Raw genomic sequence first — 22,174 nt, 5'->3', positions numbered from 1 at the left:
ACAGACTGGATTAAGAAAATGTGGCACATATACACCATGGAATACTATGCAGCCATAAAAAATGGATGAGTTTGTGTCCTTTGTAGGGACATGGATGCAGCTGGAAACCATCATTCTCAGCAAACTATCACAAGAACAGAAAACCAAACACTGCATGTTCTCACTCATAGGTGGGAACTGAACAATGACATCACTTGGACTCGGGAAGGGGAACATCACACACCGGGGCCTATTATGGGGAGGGGGGAGGGGGGAGGGAGTGCATTGGGAGTTATACCTGATGTAAATGATGAGTTGATGGGTGCTGACGAGTTGATGGGTGCAGCACACCAACACGGCACAAGTGTACATATGTAACAAACCTGCACATTATGTACATGTACCCTAGAACTTAAAGTATAAAAGAAAATAAAAAATAAAATAAAAACTGTTTTGTAAATGTATGGGGAAAGTGTTGGATAATCTTCTACCTGGAGAACTAAATAAAATCTCATAAATAGCAATCATATAACACTGTCTCTTATTATTGCCCATATCTAAGAAATCCTGAAGCCTAGCTGATTCTCTTTTCTTAAATGTCCACTCATGTTGTCAACTCACTGCCAACTACATTCCACTACTACTGATCAAATTCTCAATGCTGCAATTCCTTATCAACTCTTACCTTCAAATTTATCTCTCTGCCTATAATTTTCTCTCCAAATCATTCTCCATATTGCCTCTAGAGTTAGTGCATTTGAAAACATTACCAAAAAATAAAATTGCAAAATTACATACTAACATCAGAGAGAGTCCTCATCAAAAGAAAGTGATTCTCAAATCTTTGTGTCCAGAAGATTTACCTAAGAGTCTTATAGTCTGGCGCAGAATAGGAACTCAAAACTATGTGTTCTATAAACAAAGTCACATTTAGGTTTGGTCTTAAAGGACAAAAAGGTGTCATCTGGATTAAAAGGTAAGAGAGGACATTTTAGGTGTAAACTATATTTTGCAGAAGAAAAAATATTTGGAAAAAGAATTTTAGTGAGTCTATAATATATTTTCTATTTTAAAGGTTTAAGGTATACATAAACCATAATTAACAAATGTCTAATAAAGTATAATGTATGTATAAACATATGGATGCATACATATATATGTATATATAAAAGAAAAAATTTAAAAAATAGATTTAAAATCTTTAACTCATGCAAGAAATACTAGCTATACCTGGAAACATCCTGCAACTTGTCATATTTTTCAAAAGATTTCTAATTATCTGAATGCATTTTATTTTAAATTGATAACCTCAAAGAAATATCAACTGGAATATCTTCTTTGATGTCACTGTCATCTGACTAATTTTCCCTGTTCAAACAACTGTAAAAGTGGGTCAATTGTAAGTTATGAAGTAACTGTTTTCACATTTTTAATGATAGGTAGCACAGGATGGTGAACCATAATAGAAGAGAAATAAATGAGGCAAAGGTTGAGAGTCAGTCCTCCACAGGTGTTTCACATTTCTGTACATGTCAGCAGAAATACTGACACTGTTTTAACCAATCCTTCTTTTAAAGTACACTTATATAACAAACAGGCTTGGAAGAGAGAGTCCCTTCCTCCTGGGAAAAGGTTGGGCAGGTTTGCTTGCAAACCGAGTATAAAATACTGGAATTCCCTGTAATCCCAGCACTTTGGGAGGTCGAGGTGGGCGGATCATGAGGTCTGGAGATCAAGACCATCCTGGCCAACATGGTGAAAGCCCATCTCTACTAAAAGCACAAAAATTAGCTGGGCGTGGTGGTGCATACCTGTAATCCCAGCTACTCAGGAGGCTGAGGCAGGAGAATCGCTTGAACCAGGGAACCGGAGATTTCAGTGACCCAAGATCTTGCCGCTGCACTCCAGTCTGGCAATGGAGCAAGACTCCGTCTCAAAAAAGAAAAAAAAAGAAAAGAAAAAGAAAAAAAGATTGGAATTCGCTAGGCTCTGGATTCTTTAGCTGTAACACAAACTCACTGCATGTGTAGCATTCACACTGGCCTTTCTGTGGGACTTCAGGGACAAGGGAAACTCATATAAAGTTTATTATCCTGCAGTACCATGAGTAATATAAAGTACTTTTGTCTCTAACCCTGTATAGTGTCTTCTACCAGCAACCATGAGACTATGGCAGGTTAACTAGTACCTTGTAAGTAGGATACATCTCAGACTCATCACAGATTTTGAAAATGAGTGACAGTTGCTCCAGCTTTCTGTCAAGGTCCCCTCCAGACTTGGAGTTGTCCCCCCCTTCTCACAAGGAAGGCAAACTCAGAGCATGGTGGTTTTATTATGAGAGAGAGGTATTAGAGTTTGGAGCTATTTGATCTGCTGGGATTTGTCGAACAGAGCACCATAGAGAGAAGAGATACCTTGAAAAAAAGATCCAGAAATATCATAGGCAATCCCTTGAATGTTTCACACACACAAAACTGCTCATGCATCGAGCAAGGCTCCAAGGGACCAAAGAACAATTTAAAATAAAAACAACATCTACCATAAAAGGAGAAATTGTTGGGAAACTTTGAGCTGAACGACATGGGGTTGTGAGACACCTGAGTTTCAAACAATGACCATAGAGGGATCTCTTGAACACTCCAAGGATTGTATATATACTCCAGACAGGGAATACTTTAGGAATAGAGTTAATCTAGTCCTAGAGATAAGACTACTTCAGACGCATTCTAACAAAGTTAAAACCAAACCTTACGGGATCAAGCTAATCTGAAAGTGAATTAATTTAATATTCTAATTGAGCAAGGAAGCAAAATCTTGAAATATAAAAACCATAGCATCAATAATGTCTTTAAAAATGTATAGACAATGGAAGAAGAAAAAATGTGATCCATAATCGGGACAAAAATCAATAAATAGAAACAAACTAGAAATGTCAGCGATTTTAGAATCATCAAAGCACTTTAAAACAGGCACTAACAATATATTCAAAGATTGGAAGGAAAAATTGAACGTAATGAGGAAACTCACAGGGATATAAACAGAGAAACAGATGATATAATAGAGAATCAACAGAGGATTCTAGAGATGAAAAATATAATCTCCTAAAAATGACAAATTCACTGAATCTACCTAATAGCAGACTAGAGACTTCAAATAAAAAGATAAATAAACTTGAAGAGAGGGCAATAGGAATTATACAAATTGAACATAAAGAGAAAAAGGGTTGAAAAAATAAACAACAACATGGTCCATGGCACAACATCAAGCAGTCTAATGTGCATGTAATTGAAGTGTCAGAATATGAAAATAGGGAAATTGGAGCATAAAAAATAGGAAGGATTAATTGTTACACATTTTTATGAAAACTATAGGCGAAATATCCAAGCTGTTCAATGAACCCCAAGCAGAATAAACAGATAAAACAGCTCCAAAGCACATTACAATCGAATCGCTGATGCTCAGTGATATAAAGAAAATCTTAAAAGCAACGTGTAAAAAAGGACATACTGCATTTGTTACCAGAAACAATGATAAGAGTAACCACTGCATTCTCATAAGAAACCAAATGGTGATAATTTATAAAATATATTCAAATATAATTATATTTACTTTGTGAGCATATGCAATTTTTTAAATGTCTTTATATTATTTGAGAAAATATGGGAGATCTCTTTCTCCCTAAAAGAATACCTTTCCTTGTCAGTTTCTGCTCCTAAACTATTCATGTTTACATTATTTTGGTTGAAATTTGTGATCGTTGATTTTAAGTGTCGACTTGATTGGGTTAAGAGATACTCAGATAGCTGGTAAAGCATTATTTCTGGATATTCTATGAGGGTGTTTCTGGAAGAGACTGGCATTCGAATCAGTGAGCTAAGATCTGTCCTCACCCAGTGTGGACACACCCCACCTAATTGGCTGAGGGCCTAGATAGAACACAAAGGGAGAGGAAAGGTAAATTGACTGTCTCTTTTTTCCAGAGTGAGGGCACTTTTCTTCTCCTACATCTTGTACAACAGAACTCCAAGTTCTCTGGCCTTTAGACTCTGGAATTTGCATCAGCTCTCCCCCAAGGTTCTCCTGTCTTTGGCCTCAGTTTAAGAATTATTAGCTGTACTGGTTCTGAGATTTTAAGAGCTGGACTGAGCAACTTTACAAGTTTCACTGGTATTTCAGCTTTTGGATGGCTTTTGGTCAGACTTTTCAGCCTCCATAATTGCATAATCCAATTGCCTTTATAAAGCCCCTTTATATCTATCTATCTATCTATCTATCTATCTATCTATCTACCTACCTACCTACCTATCTATCCATCCATCTATCTATCTACCTACCTATCTATGAATCATCTATCTGTCTATCTATACAATGTGTATATATAGCCTATTGGTTCTCTCTGGAGAACTGTAATACAAAAGTATATTAAGGTACAATATATTTCAATCAAATAGTTAAATTTATGAAAACTAAATGCAGAAAATATTTTCCAGTAATTTTTGCCATTTTGAGAGATTATGTATCCAGTTGATTTTTTTTCTGGAGAAACAGTTGAGAAAAGACAGAAAAATATAGTAATTTTAGTAATAAAGCAAGTTATATAGTAGAATATGGTGGCAAACATTGACCACTAGCACCCTCAATCTCAGATACATATTAAGCATAAAAAATAAACAAAGCCCATGTTTTACTCTCAAGTTTATCCTTAAACTGCTATAAATTTCCATTCCATGGGCACAAACTTTCTACTGCTTACATCTCCCCAGACATGCATGTTCATCTGTGTCCTCTTAAAGCTAATTTTATATATATATATATATTATTCAACATCCCTGGTGTTTTTGTTCTAATATTAAAGCTTTCAGGTGTAAATATTAACTACGATTATATAATTGTATAATTTAGGCTTCAGCCATCAGAGGAATCTAAGGAACGCCAGGCTGTTTCTTGCGTCCCTGAACTCATTCTATGTAGGAAATTACTTACTCAGTACATGCATTAAGTTAAATAAAGAATGAATATTACAGGATAACAGGCAGCCATGAAAGACATGTAATTCAAGGATACATCTGAATTCAAATTAAGCACACATCATAAGAACCATGATAAAGTATGATTTAAGTAAATAGAAGAATCTAGAATCAAGAAAAGTAGGAACACATAATAGGCCCACAGATGAGACACACAAATGAATTTATTCATACTCATGATTTTGATGAATACCGGTTTTAGGGTAAAAGTAGTGTTGTGAATGAAAATAATTCTATAACCACAGAAAGTAGTTCAGTATTATCATTAAAAGTTGAAATAATCCATAACCTGTGACCAGCAATTTCATACCTAGGTAAATACATTACAGAAACCATTGTAGTTGTGAACAGAAGATGTGTACAAAAATGTTTTTAACATCAATATTGTTTAAAGCAAAAATAAATATTCGTGTAGCAAAAATGAATTGTAGATTCATCATTATCACCAATGAACATAAAATTGAAACCTAAATAAACAAATCACAGAGGAATACATGAGAAATGATTTAATTAATTCAAAATTTCAAATAAAACTAAGCTATATATGTTGTTGTCTTACATGCTATTATGAGATGATACAAATGAGATAATACCATAAATCAAACTAAGAGAATGAGTTCCACAAAGTAATGAAGGTATTTTCTTTTGAGGTTTAGGAGAGAAATGTGATTGGAGGAGGACACGTGGAAGACTTGAAACGAACAGATAGTTTCTCTCTTTCAGCTGGGTACATAGTAAATACATGCTTTTTTAAGTTTATTTGTTTTTTTTGTTTTTGTTTGGATGTAGTTTGACAATCTGTAGAGTGTGGTGTTTGAAAACATGGCATGGTTAAGTTAAATAGACTTAATTAAAACTGTTTTCACTATTTATTAGTTTGTAACTTTCAACAAATTACTTAAACCCTTTGGGCCTCAGTTTCCTCACCTGGCTGTCAATTGGGAAAAACTCATGAAATTATTGTGAGAATAAAATAGATAGATAGATAGATAGATAGATAGATAGATAGATAATTAAAATATGGCACAAAGAAATAACTCATTAAGATTAAGCTGATTTTATTGATAATTTTTATAAGTATTATAAGTATCATTTTTGGAGACTACCTTTTAACTTATACGGCATGTTTTTCCTTGTTTTAATTTAAAATCTTTCTAAAATTACACATCTTCTGGTACACTGACAGAGTATTTTTCTATCAAAAAAATTACTATAGAAGCTCAACTAATAAACAGTATAATTTCACTGTCTTTAGTATGTATTATATTGAATTTCACATATGCTATCATAGAAATTTATCTCATAATAGTCTCATAGATTTAATTATGACATCAACAATATTAATGTATTAAAGGATATGTAATAAAGTGAAATGACAATCTCAAATTTTAATTTGAAGCACTTTTGAAAAAGTATGTTAACTTATTTAATGAACATCTACATATTGAAAAATAGTTGTTATGGAAGCAATTTGCATAATCAGAAAAGTAGAGAATTATATACAAAACATTTTTATATCTACTACCATAATTTAAGATACATGTTTAATAACTTATTTTTTTTGAAACGTGAAATGTAACTGATGACTATGTGGTTACTTTTATTTTCATTCACATAACTATGCTACCTAAGAAGCTACCATGATCATGAAATTGGTGAATAAGTATCTTAGGTCTATATATGTGTATATGTGTGAATATCTCTCTATATATATACACATACACATAAATACTTGTATATGTGTTCATACGAAATATATATCATGCTTCTGTGATTTCTGACAAATTATATAATTATATTATACTACAAATATCTTTATGAAACCTCACTTTCATTTAATAATATTTTTGAAATTTTATTATCAGATATGTATCTATTTTCATTGGTATATACTGACCATCTTTTATTTGATGATTCCCTACTACAAAGTATTCAGATGGTCTATAATTTTTTGGAGGTCTAAGTAATGACAACATCAACATACTTATGCATATTAATTTTTAAACTTATATGAAGTTTTATGTAAAATAAAATTAATATTGTCTCCCCCAAAAAATTATATTCCTGTATAAAAACATGAAATACTTATTTTCTTTTTTCTTAAAAAGTAGAAATGGCCACATTTAGATAGGGAAGCTTTTATGTTAGTTCTGATTGAGTCTTCCCGAATGGCAATCACAAATAATTGGTATATTTACCAATTTCACTAAAGGATGAATGCTTTATTCACTAAATCATGGCCAATTCTACTAAAATATATTAATTTTTTGGTGACATTATTTTGAAAATGATATTGCTTGAATAATTTAGTTTCATTTTCATACTATTGTTTTTTAAAATGGTAAAATTAAGTCTATGTTCCCCATAAATAAAGGTAAATATGGAGAAATTTATTTTATACTAGTAAAATTATAGTTATTCCTACAAAAAAAAATAGACATGCCTAGTTTTGCGAGAAGGAAACCTGACTTTGATCTCTCACTAGTAAACACTTACAATCCAAGATATGTCTGCAACTCTTAAAAAATGACAGATACTGGCCGGGCGCGGTGGCTCAAGCCTGTAATCCCAGCACTTTGGGAGGCCGAGACGGGCAGATCACGAGGTCAGGAGATCAAGACCATCCTGGCTAACCCGGTGAAACCCCGTCTCTACTAAAAATACAAAAAAAAAAAAAAAAACTAGCCGGGTGAGGTGGCGGGCGCCTGTAGTCCCAGCTACTCCGGAGGCTGAGGCAGGAGAATGGCGTGAACCCGGGAGGCGGAGCTTGCAGTGAGCTGAGATCTGGCCACTGCACTCCAGCCCGGGCGACAGAGCAAGACTCCGTCTCAAAAAAAAAAAAAAAAAAAAAAAAAAGACAGATACCAACATGTATTACATTAATGACATCTTGACATAAATGTTTAGATTGTGAAAGAAATACACAATTAATATGCCATAAATTATAGTTAAAGTGTATTTATCAGCGTTTGGGGAGGATATGTAGTCATTTGATATGACACATTTTGGTCTTGCTTTAGCCAAAACCAAAGTTTGAACACTCTCCAAATAAAAATCTAAGATTTTGGAAACCAACTTCACATATGTAAATTTTCTTCCCTGCACTATTCAGAATACAATTTGATGGGTCAGAATAGAAATTCCAACAATAATTCGTGTATTAATTTTGACTTTTCTCTGCAGGATGAGGAAAAAGTATCCCAAAAGAAATGTATTATTTGTATTTAAGTATTATAGCTTCCTTAAGTATTATAATGAAAATTAGACTCCTGGACATGACGAAGTAACTAGTCCTAGATTTGTCATCCAATTATATCCTAATTTTTCAAAAATAAACAAAATAAATAAACTTGTCAGCATTGATCAGAGGAGGCACAGGATTGTTATCTCTGAGAAAAGGGAAACAAATTTGGTTTCCTTTCTTTCCAAGAAAGGGAACCCACGCTGAGCATGGTGTTCTCACTGAATAGAAGAGCCAGAGATCAGAGCCTGGAGGGCCTAAGGAAGCTGGAATTTACAGGTTGAGTACAGGAAAAGATGAAGCCACAACAAGATACAGCTCTCCATAGGGGACACCTCGAGTCTTTGATTAGATGTTGAACCACATGTGGGTCTGTTAAGGCTCCAGCAGGCTAGTCAAACAACAAGTAGCATGGAGTTAAAAGAACAATTTCCAGAGCTCACAAAGTCCTGGGAGACCTCTGAGTTTTGATCATCCAAGTCAGCGAGGATGTAAAGTTGTTTAATATTCAAAATTAATCAGTGTACTTGCTTATATTAATGGAATAAAGAATAAATATATCATATGATTTACCATCTAACATCACACTTAATGGTGAAAGACAAAATGCTTTTTTTCTAAGATCAGAAACAAGACATTTATTTTGACTAATTATCATCAACAGTGTACTGGAGTCCGTAAAAAGGGCAATGAGTCAAGAAAAGTAAATAAGATAAACAAATTGGGAGGAAAAAAGTGGAACCATACATATTCATAATTTATATGCATAGAATATTCCATAAAAAATAAAAAAGGACTCCTAGAGTTCATGAGTGAATTTAGCTGTATGTTCATAAAAAAGCAACAAATAATGAAAAAAAAAAAGTAAGAAAAAATCAACTTTGATAGTATTGGAAATGTAGGAAAAATTCTTAGAACGACATTCGACAAAATATGTATGAGATAATACACTGAAAATTATAACATTGCTAACAGAATAAAGAAGACATATATATGAACAAATGTTCTATGTTCATAAGTCGAACATTTCAATATTAATATGTCCGTTGTCTCCAAATTGTTCTATCAACTCAATGCAATCATAATGAAAATACTAGGAGTTTTATTTTTTGCAGAAATTAACCAACTGATTCTAAAATTTTTGTGAAATTACAAAGAACATAGAATGGCCAAAATTATTTTGAGATAAAGGAAGAAAATTAGAGGATATTTGCCAGATTTCCAAGTATACTATAATGCTACCATAAACGAGACACTATGTTGGAATAAAGATACAGCTTATAGATCAGTGGAACAGAATAGAGAGTTGAGAAATTGACCCACATAAATATGTCTATTTACTTTTTTAGAAATACACCAACGTTTTCCAATGGGTGAAAAAATAGTATTTTCGTCAAATAGTGTTGGAACAATTAGCTATTTATAAGAAAAAATAATGAACCTTAACTCTTACTACACACACAATCTTAACATTTTTCTTACATCTGTCTATAAAATACGTGGAAAAATAATACAGAAAAAATTCCTCATACACTTGGAGGTGAAAAAGGTTTTTAAAGAGATACAAATACAAGCAAATTTTAGGGAAAAATGATAAATAATCAAATAAAATACCTCTGTGATTCACAGACATATGAAAATGAGATAAAATACACAAAATATATATGTTTGGGAAAGAACTTGCATCTAGGGTATATTAAGGCCTTCTATAACTCAGTCATAATTTAAAAACCAAGTCACAAATGTGCAAAATGTTTGAAAAGGCACTTCACGAAAGAAGACATATAACTAGCCAGTAAGCAAATTATGCTGTGCTTTATATAATTTGCCATTAGGGAAATGCAAATTAAAACTACAACTAGATACATAAGCACTATAATAGCTAAATTTTAATGATTGACAATATTAAATATTGGCAAGGATAGGGGTCACCTAAAACTCATATCACTGATGTGAATGTCAAATGGTATTATTACCTCAGAAAATAGTTTGCTAGTGTTTTGCAAAATACAGTACTACAAAGTACACACTACAAGACGATTATGGTATACTGCAGCAATATCACATCTTGGTATTTGCCAAGAGAAATTAAGCATATACTAAAAGAAATTATCATGTATGACTGCTTATAGCAGCTTTATTCTTTTTTTTTTTTTTTTTTTTTTTTTTTTGAGGCGGAGTCTCGCTCTGTCGCCCAGGCTGGAGTGCAGTGGCGCAATCTCGGCTCACTGCAAGCTCCGCCTCCCGGGTTCACGCCATTCTCCTGCCTCAGCCTCCCCAGTAGCTGGGACTACAGGCGCCCGCCATCTTGCCCGGCTAGTTTTTTGTATTTTTAGTAGAGACGGGGTTTCACCATGTTAGCCAGGATGGTCTCGATCTCCTGACCTCGTGATCCGCCCGTCTCGGCCTCCCAAAGTGCTGGGATTACAGGCTTGAGCCACCGCGCCCGGCCAGCAGCTTTATTCTTAATAGTCCCAAACTGGAAACAATCTAAATGTTCATCAATAGGTGAATAAATTAACAGGTGATGGTGTCACTATGCAACAGAATACTACTCAGCAATACAAGAAACAAGCCACTGATAAATTAACAGCCTGAATGAACCTGAAGTTGTTTGGCTGCCAGACAGTCCAAGGAAATTTTGGGGATTCTGAAAATATTTCACGTTTTAATAATGGAATGATAGTCAATGGAAATATATGTTTGTCAAAACATATCAAATTTTATGCTGAAAAATTATTTTATAAAACTCAATATAGTTAATTACATGATTAAAAAATAATTTCAGCTATACATTTTCAATTGGTGACACTTTTATATCACAATTTTATTTTCAGGGTATATACAATAAAACTAGAATGAAATAGTTTTTACCACAGACACATATGTCTGGATTTTGGCATGAATAGCATTAATGATACATAGGAAATTATAAATTTCAGTCACTGACTATAAACAATTTACGTTTAATTTAGTTATGTAAGCTATGTATATTTTTCCTCCTGTTTATTTATATATTATTTGGTTTTCTATTTTAAGATCAAAAGACACAGAAAAAGATATCAAGTATCACAAATGCAAAGCTGAAAAAAATGGCATATTAGTGGTAATAAGTAATAGTTGTCATTAAAGTCACAAGCACTTAGCTGAACAAAAGGAGGCTGAGAGAACTTTATTTAGCCTAGTCCACAAAATTATAATATAGTTATGTCTTAGATAAATATAAAATAAGACTACTTATATAGATTTTGGAAATGCTTTTCCAAATTAAAAAAAAAATATCATGAGCAATTGGGGTAAAGATAAAAGTAATTTTCCTCTTGATTCATACACATTGCCGATATTAGTCAGTTATGTGAACTTATATTTTCAATATAAATTAGTTTTACACCAGAATCAAATAGCTGTTTCACAACCTTAACTAAATGAATCTGTATTAATCCTTATCTGAATACCAAAACTGTATTTCAAAGTCCAGGTTTGACTGGATGAAACTATGAGTTTGCATATATTTGTTTATTTAATGTTCTTTTAGTCTATCGCCTCATTCAGATTATGACTGATGACCTGGATAACAAATGAAATGGTAAGATATCAGGTCCGACATACTTTGAGGAAAAAAAAGAGAATTAAGATACAGGTTTTAAATAAATGTAGTTATTTAGCTCTGGTTTCATTTTCCTTTTTTCTTCACTAAACATGAGAGAGCCAGAGTTTTCCGTGCTATTCCCAAACCAGCTTGCAGAGCAAATAGGGCATTGAAAAGTGTCAAAAGAAAAAAAAAAACACACATTACAATGATAATTACCATCTTGTTAAAACCCAGTATAATAAGGTTCCAATTTGGTCTATAGCTTTTGTTACCTAAAATGACACCTTAACCACCATAAAAGGACTGATCCACATGATACTGTATTTAATATTATACCAATGCATTTTCAGAGCAAAATAATTAAAATACTTAAGTTAGCCAACAAATTGTCCTACTAAAAGTTCCCCTAGTACATTTCTTAATATATAAATAACAAAATAACAGTTAAATAACAAATTGTTTATAATTAACAAATAATAATAACAAATAACAAAATAATAATTATGGTATCTATGATATAGTTATCCCTGCTTGCTTTATTTACTTAAGTTTGAAAATTACTGTAAAATGGAAATCCCAGTGAAGAGTCTCTAAAAATCTTAATGATATGAATAATTATTGTGAAATTAATCATTATCCATGTCATATTACTATTGAAAGTTAAAATACTAGGTATTAATTTGGAATAATTAATTAATAGAAATAATTCACATGTAGGTGAAAGTAACTGCTACCAAAAAGAATTACAATCAAAAGCACAACTTATTTTCTTTGATCTTCTATTGAATTGTTATGTAATATAAATTTAATCACATTATTCTGCATATATTTTATTTTCTAATTTACAGAAACAGAGCTATAATACAAAGTTTAAAACAATAAGCTATTTTTGGAATTGTGTATTAAATATTTTAATTAAAATTAACATGTATGTTAGAGAAATTTAATAACATGTTCATGGATATTGATTGTTTTATCAATGTAAAATTTGAAAGTAATCCAACTCAGACCTAAAAAATATGTATTTTAAATATTCTAAAGAATGTTCTAGTACACTAAGACTAATCAATTTCCAAAATTCTAAAATATTTACATTTAAGTTATAATTTTAAATTTTCTAAGCCATAGTAATAACTATTCTGGAATGAAATGTAGGTTTTATATATAGAAGCACAATATTAACAATGAAAACATGAGCCTTTTTCCCCTTTTCTAGTACAATACATTAATTGCTAAGCAGCTTGACACTTAGCTTTACTTCCCAGGAAATACTAATTTTTTTCTCTTCTTGTTACACCAGCTTATTCATTATAGGGATTAATGTGATGCTGGATATAAGATATTTTGAAGTCCCAATAGGATATGAGTAAGTTGCTGTTCGGAATTTTCTGAGTATTCAAAAACATTATGCATTGTAGAAGCAATATATTCATTTACAATTTGGTCTTTGCTACCCATTAACTTAGCTTCCTGTGTGATACAAATGCATCGGCAGTATTGGTTTTAAAATTATTTCTTGAACTCAGGGTTTATATTGATTAGCCTACTAAGAGGGTTTTTGTTTCTTGGAGGAATTGCACAGCTGGAAAAAAATGCAATAAAGAAACTAGTAAAATAACAAACTTCTTTAGAACTTATGCTTATCCTTAAGGTACTATTTTGGCACCAAATAGGAAGAAAGTAAGAAGATATTTAAATTATCACTCATTATATCCCATTTTCTTTTATTCTTCCAACTTTCTTCTAACTCATATTGAATACTAAACATATTTTATACCCTAGATTTTATTTTTTGAATGTTGGATAAATTATATCTTTCTCATTTCCACATTGTATTTCACTTTAAGCTCTAAAAATTACCTAAAATCAGGAAAATAGCATAAAAAAAGAATATTAGAAAACTTTCACTGCAGAATTGGACTTTAAGTTTCAGTGGTTATTAATGCCTTATTGGAAGATTGAATTGGACATTAAGCTTCCTTTCTATTATATTCATGGAATTGAATAGTTTAGGCATAATAATAAGGAAAATCACGGTCATTGCTCAAAATCTATTCAAACCCCCTCTATATAAGAGTAGAAAACAAAACAAAAAAAAATAATGACTATACTACTGATGACTCAAATTTTGAATTGTGTGAATTTTGGAGGACTAATACAATTGGATAATTCAATGCCCTGATAAAAGTATTTTCAAAGGAAATGGTTATATAGTTGTTTTTTCTTTTTTGAGATGGTGTCTCGCTCTGTCACCAGGCTGGAATCCAGTGGCATGAGCTCGGCTCACTGCAAACTCTGCCTCCCGGGTTCAAGCAATTCTCCTGCCTCAGCCTCCAGAATAGCTGGGATTACAGGCGCATGCGACCATTCCCAGTTAATTTTTGTATTTTTAGTAGAGACGAGGTTTCACCATGTTGGCCGGGATGGTCTCCATTTCTTAACCTCGTGATCCACCTGCCCCGGCATCCCAAAGTGCTAGGATTACAGGTGTGCACCACTGCGCCCAGCCAAAAGGGTTATATTTTGATGTCCCCCACTCAGGATTTGAAAACAAATCAGTGCTGCATGCCATGAGTACAGGTAGGTTTTAGACTGATGGTAGTCTAAAATAATAACTAAATATGTACCTGCAAGCAACAAAAAAAAATATGCTTTTAACATGACACTTTTAGAATACGCAAAAGAGTTAACATCTAAAACTGAATCATTAGCCAAAATGCTTGATCATAAGTTTTCTACAAGGAAAGATATTATTAAAGAACATATCAGATGCCATGAGAATATTTCTCTTTAGAGTTAGGCCGCAACTCTAGTACATGATAATATTGTGTTATAGAACACTGACAGAAGCCAAAAGCTAAACGAATAATAAAAATGAAGGCATATATCATTATCTGGAATAATGTTAGTTCAGCAATAAGCAACATGGGAAATAGTATCCAAAAAACAGACCTTTACCATTATGGGTAGTATCAAGGAAAGTATGGTGAGAAGAGACATTTACCACTTTGGAATGCAAATTAGGCACACTTCTTAGACTAATGAAGCATTTAATGAAAATGATGTTCTTAATTAACAGAAGATCTGCGTTCCAGGAGTTGTTCTAAGTTCTTTTTGTGCATCATATCATGAAATCACATTATCCTATGAAATAGGAACTATTATTACCTCCATTGTGCATATGAGAAAACAGGGTGAGATACATTAAGCAACTTATTCTAGTCATATCACTAGAGGTAGAACTAGAATTTAAAAGCAGGCAATTTGAAGCTAGAGATTAGAGGACTCAGAATATGATATCCAAAAATATGGCATTTTGACATATTGGGTATTTTAAGCTGAAGGAAATTGAGGAAACAACAGAAGCAGAAAGATCATTTTGTTGCTTTCTTCCACGTCTCTGTGTGAAGATAGGCCATAGAGAATTCTCGGCCCTACTTGCACTGAAACTTCATCATAAGACACTCACGTGACAGATGTCCTGCCCTATATCCAGAGGAACGAAATGAAAGCACAGAGATACCAAGAAGAGTTTGAATAGACAGGTCTTGCTAAGTTTCTCTGTTTATTACTATTAGATCGTAACTCCTTTTGTCCAATCATACTTCTATACAATTGTCCAGTCTTCATTAAATATAAGCTTAAAATAGTTTTCCCTGGGTCCTTGGGCCTTTATTTCTGACAGCTCCTGGGTCATGTAAAAATCTGGCTAAATAAATGTTACATGCCTTTCTTCCATTAACCTATGGCTTACTATAAGGGTGTCAGCAATGAACCTTGTGATGGGTGAGGAAAATAGATTTCTTCTCTACAGAGTCTTGTCCATTTCACAATAGTGTCTCCTCAGGAACTCAGTATTTAGTTGAGCCAACTTTGAGAAACAACCTAACCAGAAACATTAGTTGAGGCAAGGATGATGGAATATTTAGTCATACATTTTTAAGTAGTTGTCAAATGGCACTCAAATAGGAGCAAGCCCGGGCAGGAAGAGTAGAGTGATGGATATTCTAGGCAGGTTATGAGTTAAAGAGTCTGTTAGTAAATCATATATCTTTCAGGAAATTTATTTATAGGCAGAAGGACCTAGATACTAGATAATTAGATTATTCAAGTAGAAAGATCTCTTTACAATATCAGGATAAGATGAGGGATGAAGGGACAGAAAATTTAAAAAGCAATTTTTGCAGTATGATGACTAAAAAAATTAATTACTTGGTAGTCCTAGGCATTATAAGAAATTCTAAGAGAACCAAAACATAACCTCTTCCTTTATGTAAACTATAGTCCAACATGGTAAATGATTTATGCATAAAAAGAACTTAAAAATTACTGATGGTTGGTCTATCTAATCATAAGTGTTCTTAGAATATGGGAAATTCAGTTCTGCTTTCTAGATCTGATATATTATATAGAAATTATTCTGAGATAAAGAACATGGTTCACCAAGCCTCTGAGAATATATGAATGAAACTTGTCTAACAGTACCTTCTCATTTCCAGTACTTCCTCAGTAGTTCTCCCATTCCCACATGTGTATCTATCTTTTGTGATGAGATCACCACCACACTGGGTTTTGGTTTCTGTGATGAGATCAACACCACGTTGGGTTTTGGTTTTAGGACACAAAAATGCTAGTATACGTTTTAGTATTTTAAATTACAAGGACAGTAAATGTTCTGATTTTTGACACTATAAAGTTATGGTTTAGTGCTAATTACCAGTTTACAACGTAATTTCCTTATTAATGCCTACTAATTGTCAATTAAGTACTCATAGAGGAGAATGGATTTTAAAACCAAAAATGATGAATGCATTCTTCCTCATTAGGGTGGAAGTGAGATCATTGACGATGCTATTAGGCCAGTGGGAAGTGCAATATTTCATCAAAGGCCAGTAATAATCTGCAGACCTCAAGCTGCTTCAGATATCAACTGGCATTTACTATCTCTGCCAAAATTTGAATGAACCCTTATAATAGGAGTCAGACTGAAGTACATGACACCATGGTTAGGGATAATTGGTGTTAATTTTTATCAAGTACTTGATAGCTGCTAAGTCTTTAAATAAATCTTTTAAACAGATAATTGCATGATTAAAAACTGGGTTTTATTTTTGAATGATTTATCTTTAGAATAGTTTTATATTTGCAGAAAAATTGTGATGGTAGTATAGACGGTTTCCATCTACCCCACTCCTAGTTTCTCCTATTACCAACATTGTCCATTACCACTGTGTATCTTTTATGATTAATTCACCAATACTAATACATTATTGTTAACAAAAGTCCATATTTTATCTAGACATACTTAATATTTTACCTAATGTTCTTTTTCCATTCCAGGACTCCATCCAGGAATCACTATTACATAAAGTTTTTATGTCTCCTTGTAGGTTCCTTTAAACTGTGGCATTTCATGTCAATGTTTCCTATTTTTCATGACTTTGACAGTGTGGGCAATTAATAATGGTCAGGAAATTTTTAGGATCACCCTTTATTGAAATTTGTGGGTGTTATTCTTATTACTGGACTGGTTTTCTGGAATTTAGGAAGGAGGATAACAAGGTAAAGTGACATTTCCATCATGCCATATCAAGATAACATACTACTAACATGACTTATGGCTATTGATGATGACTTTGATCACCTGGCTGAGGTAATATTTTGCAGATTTCTCTACTTTAAAGTTACCCAAAAATATAGCCTCTTCCTATATGTAACTCATAATCTAGTCTTATGCATGAATGGATTTTTTAAAATGACTGATGGTTGGCAAGGCACGGTGGCTCATGCCGGTAATCACAGCACTTTGGGAGGCTAAGGTGGTCGGATCACTTGAAGCCAGGAGTTTGAGATCAGTCTGGCCAACATAGCAAAACCCTTTCTCTACTAAAAATACAAAAAATTAGCTGGGCCTAGTAGCACATGCCTGTAATCCCAGCTACTAAGGGGCCTGAGGTACGAGAATTGCTTGAACCAGTGAGGCAGAGATTTCAGTGAGCCGAGATTGTGCCAATACACTCCAGCCTCGGTGACCAAGACTCTCTCTTAAAAAAAAAAAAAAAAAAAAAAAGAAGAAGAAGAAGTTACTAGTTGTTATCAAACCATGATACTCTACTGTACATGGAAGTCAGTAAGCACAGCCCACACTTAAGAAGCAGGAGTTACGCTATGCCTCATATAGGGAGGAATATCCATAGAGATTATTTGTACTTCTACACAATTTGTGTCTTCTCCATCATTCATTAAAATTTTCATCTATATATTCACATTAGTATGAAAACCTTTTTCTGTCTTTATGTAGTTTTAAGCTTCTTTTCATATTTTTTTCAGAAGGTCCACTGTTGATGAATTCCTCAGTTTTAGTTTGTCTGAGCAATTATTTATTGTTTACTTTTTATAGATAATTTTGTTAGGTATAGAATAATAAATAAGCAAATAGTTTCAAAATTTTGCCCTAGTCTTTCCTTTCTCGCAAGGTTTCTGATTAGAAGTTCAGTGTAATTCTCATCCTTCTTCCTCTAGTCACTGGCCACTTTAAAGTTTTCCTTATTTTTGGTCTTCTGCAGTTTGAATATTATATGCCTGAGTACAAAGTTTATATATATAAATGTGTATCTAAATCTTGCTTGGTGTTCTCTGAGCTTCCTGGATCTAGAGTTTTGTGTCTGTCATTAATTTTGCAAAATTATTGACCATTACTATTTCCAACATTTATTCTATTCTGACCTTCTTCTACTCTAATATTCCAATTACATGTACTGAAATTGTCCAACAGTTCTTGGATATTGTCATCTATTTTTTCCCTTTTATTTTGTCTTTACATTTCAGAAAATAGAACTATGTTTTAATAATGTCCCAAAAATTTTAAAATGGCAGAAATAATTTATATTGCCTTATTGAGAATATGTAAAATAATATACCCAAGTATATGATGAGATGAGTTATGATGATAATGGTAATGGTAATAAAGTAACTATAAAAAAGATGAATTTATTATTTAGATTGACCTTAAGGCTATATACTTTCAAAAGACAACTGTGCTTCTTTTTGGATAAAATATATTGGCAAGTTTTTACTCTTATGTATCAATTTCTTTATTCAACAGAATGTTATTGGTATGTACTAAAGTGCAAATAATTTGCTCAGGCTAAGGATAAAAATATAAAAATCTATTTCCTGACCCTAATGTTGAATAACTTACATATAATAAACTGAATATTATAAGAAAGAAAACGAACAGCTAATGAAAAAATAAATTTTGGAAAACTAAATAATGCATCTATCATAGAGCACAGAAGAAAGCTTGCTTTATAATGCTAGGGAATTCAGAGGGAACTTCACAGAAAAGGCAGTTATTGAGGAGTTTCTTGAACAATCTGTCAGAATTTTGCCACATAGGCAAAGATAAGAAGACATTATACTTATAGGTTATAAGATTTGTTAAGAATGAATGAAAAAGACCAAGATAATTATGAGGTATAAATTGTGTAGGATTTGTAAATTGTAGAATGTAAGAAGGGGGATTATAGGAAGTAAAGCAGACATACAAGCAAGGACCAAATCATACAGGACTTTCCAGACTGCGAGTCTGAGAATATCCTACATGAATATTGTGGAATACATTTCTGGAACCTATAGTAGTGTAGTTTTTTAAGGGGATTAGTATTCTCTTGTAAGAAGTCAGCTGCAGGAAATAAAGATAAAAGCATGTAAATTTGTATCTAATAAAGCTAATTGTCAAAGAAGAGGAACAATAATCAGTAAAACACGATGCTCTCTTGAATACTTTGGGAGGTTTTAGGCAACTCTGAGTATCCTGATTTTCAAAACCTTGAAATACTTCCCACTTACTCTGCTTTACCTGAAAAAACAAAACAAAATCCAAAAAACCAAAAACATTATATTGTAGACAAAATTACCACTTCTCCTCAAGCCTTCCCCTCATTAGGAACCACTTAATAATTTACAGTTTCATAACAGAATATCCACCACCAGAAAATATTCACCACCCCTGTGCTGACAGCACATGATAACATAACTTGTAGGACAAGAATAAACATGTTTTTATGTAGTTAGTATGCACACATACTAGACAGTCGTCATTAAGCCATCAAAGCACAACAACCGACAACTTCAACGAAGTTTCTGAGAAGCTGAACTATATAAAGTAAAAAAAAAAAAAAACCATTTATATTAAACCATGTGGTCACTAGGATCTCTTGCAGGAGATTAATTGAGAAAGGACACTGGTTGAATTCATTTGGTTGATCAAAATCCAGAAAATCTAATATAAGTATGATCTTAACATTATAAATAAAAGGCAGGATTTGTAGGCATATTAATTATTGTAATTATCTAAATACATTTTTGAGAAAATAACTAGCAAGCCATGACTTTACAATTAATTTCATTCATTGAAACTTTATATATATATATATATATATAATTTAATCTAATGAACAAAACCCCTCCTATTCCCCATGCTTAATCATACATGCATATGAATATGAAAAATTCATTTTCATATTTGGTGATTAAATGAAATGCATGCAACATTCCAAGCAGATTTAGTTGAACCATTTCCTTCCACACAGATGTTTTGCTACCAAGTTGATGGTATTTCTTTTTATATTACAGAGCAATATAATTTTATAGTTCATTGCTGAACATTTCATTAAATCATAAAATAATAATTCAATTAAATCATCAAAGAGTATATTGTGATAATCCAAATTATGTTTTAACAGCCTCATTACTATAATTAGTCTTAGATAACCAACATGATTGGGCCCTAGTAAGATGAGATTTAATTGGCTCATTTCCATAATTGGAGCTACCCTATTCAACTTATCATTTTTCTCTTTTAAAAACAAAGTTGTTTCATTTTCACAGAATAAGCTTTTTGAATAAGATATGAGATGTAGAATTTCAGTGAAACTTAAGCACTGGTCTCCATTTATCCATGAGATTAAACCCAATGGACCTCCTCCTTAATTTTAATTACTGATCCAGGATGTAATACACGTTTTGCCTCTGGCATTTCTAGATAATTCAGCTCTGTCTATCTCTGGGGTTTTAGTCTTTAAAAACAAAAAGAAAAAGGAGGAGTTACTTCTCCTCACATGGACATTAAAATAATAAAATCAGGTTATAGATTTCTAAATATACGACATTTTCAAATTTAATTTCTAAAATGCCATAATGGTTCTGCTAAAGCTCTGGTAATTTAGGATTTGTGTGTATGGTACTCTAATTACTGGAGTTAAGACAATATCCTTATTAGCAACTGCCTGGCCTAATTCAGAGTCACTGAGGATCTTAGTGATACTCTCTGATAGGAAATGTGGAGTCAACTCATCAAGAGGAGCAGTACAAGATGCAGGAAATGCTTCATCTGTAAACATTGAAAAAGAACTAGAAGTGATCAAAGATGTATGACAGCATCCCATTAAGAAGTTTTACTCAGGAACTCCAGCAATAGATTTGTGCTAAGGAATATATTGTGTACCTGAATATAGTAAAGTGGTCAATTTGGGAATAAAAATAATATATATATATATAATATATATATATATATGTCATTCCTACTTTCTAAATAAAGATATCATAACTTTTCATAAATGCTACCTCTGTAAATGAAGTGAAAATATCAGACATTTCCCCTTCCTAAATTTATTCTCATTTGTCTCATCCAAATCCCCATCTTGTTATAGATTTACAATATTTTATTTAGCTACTATTTTATAACATTGATTTATTGCCTTCTGGTTGAAAGTATGAGTTGTGTACATTTGCTCAGTTCATTGCAGAATCTTTAGCACCCTGGGCTAAGGATAAAATACCCATATTGCATCACCTTTACAGTAATAGCCAAAAATGCTGCCACACTTTTTCACCACCCTCCACCCCCTGGTGGGTACTTAATTCTCACTCTACTTTAAAATAACGTAATACTATACAAACTTACTACTAGGTATGGTTCTTAAAATAGTGTGATTTATCTTTTCTTTTTTTTTTTTTTTTTTTTTTTTCTTTTTTTCTGAGGCGGAGTCTCCGCTCTGTTGCCCAGGCTGGAGTGCAGTGGCGCGATCTCGGCTCAGTGCAAGCTCCGCCTCCCGGGTTCACGCCATTCTCCTACCTCAGCCTCCCGAGTAGCTGGGACTACAGACGCCCGCCACCACGCCTTGCTAATTTTCTTTTTGTATTTTTAGAAGAAACGGAGTTTCTCTGTGGTAGCCAGGATGGTCTCCATCTCCTGACCTCGTGATCCGCCCGTCTCGGCCTCCCAAAGTGCTGGGATTACAGGCGTGAGCCACTGCGCCTGGCCCTGTTTTG

Source organism: Trachypithecus francoisi, unplaced genomic scaffold (assembly GCF_009764315.1).
Source record: "Trachypithecus francoisi isolate TF-2019V2 unplaced genomic scaffold, Tfra_2.0 Lachesis_group11, whole genome shotgun sequence".
In the NCBI taxonomy this organism is placed as follows: Eukaryota; Metazoa; Chordata; class Mammalia; order Primates; family Cercopithecidae; genus Trachypithecus; species Trachypithecus francoisi.
The sequence above is the reverse complement of the archived record's forward strand: the minus strand, read 5'-3'. Positions refer to the sequence as shown.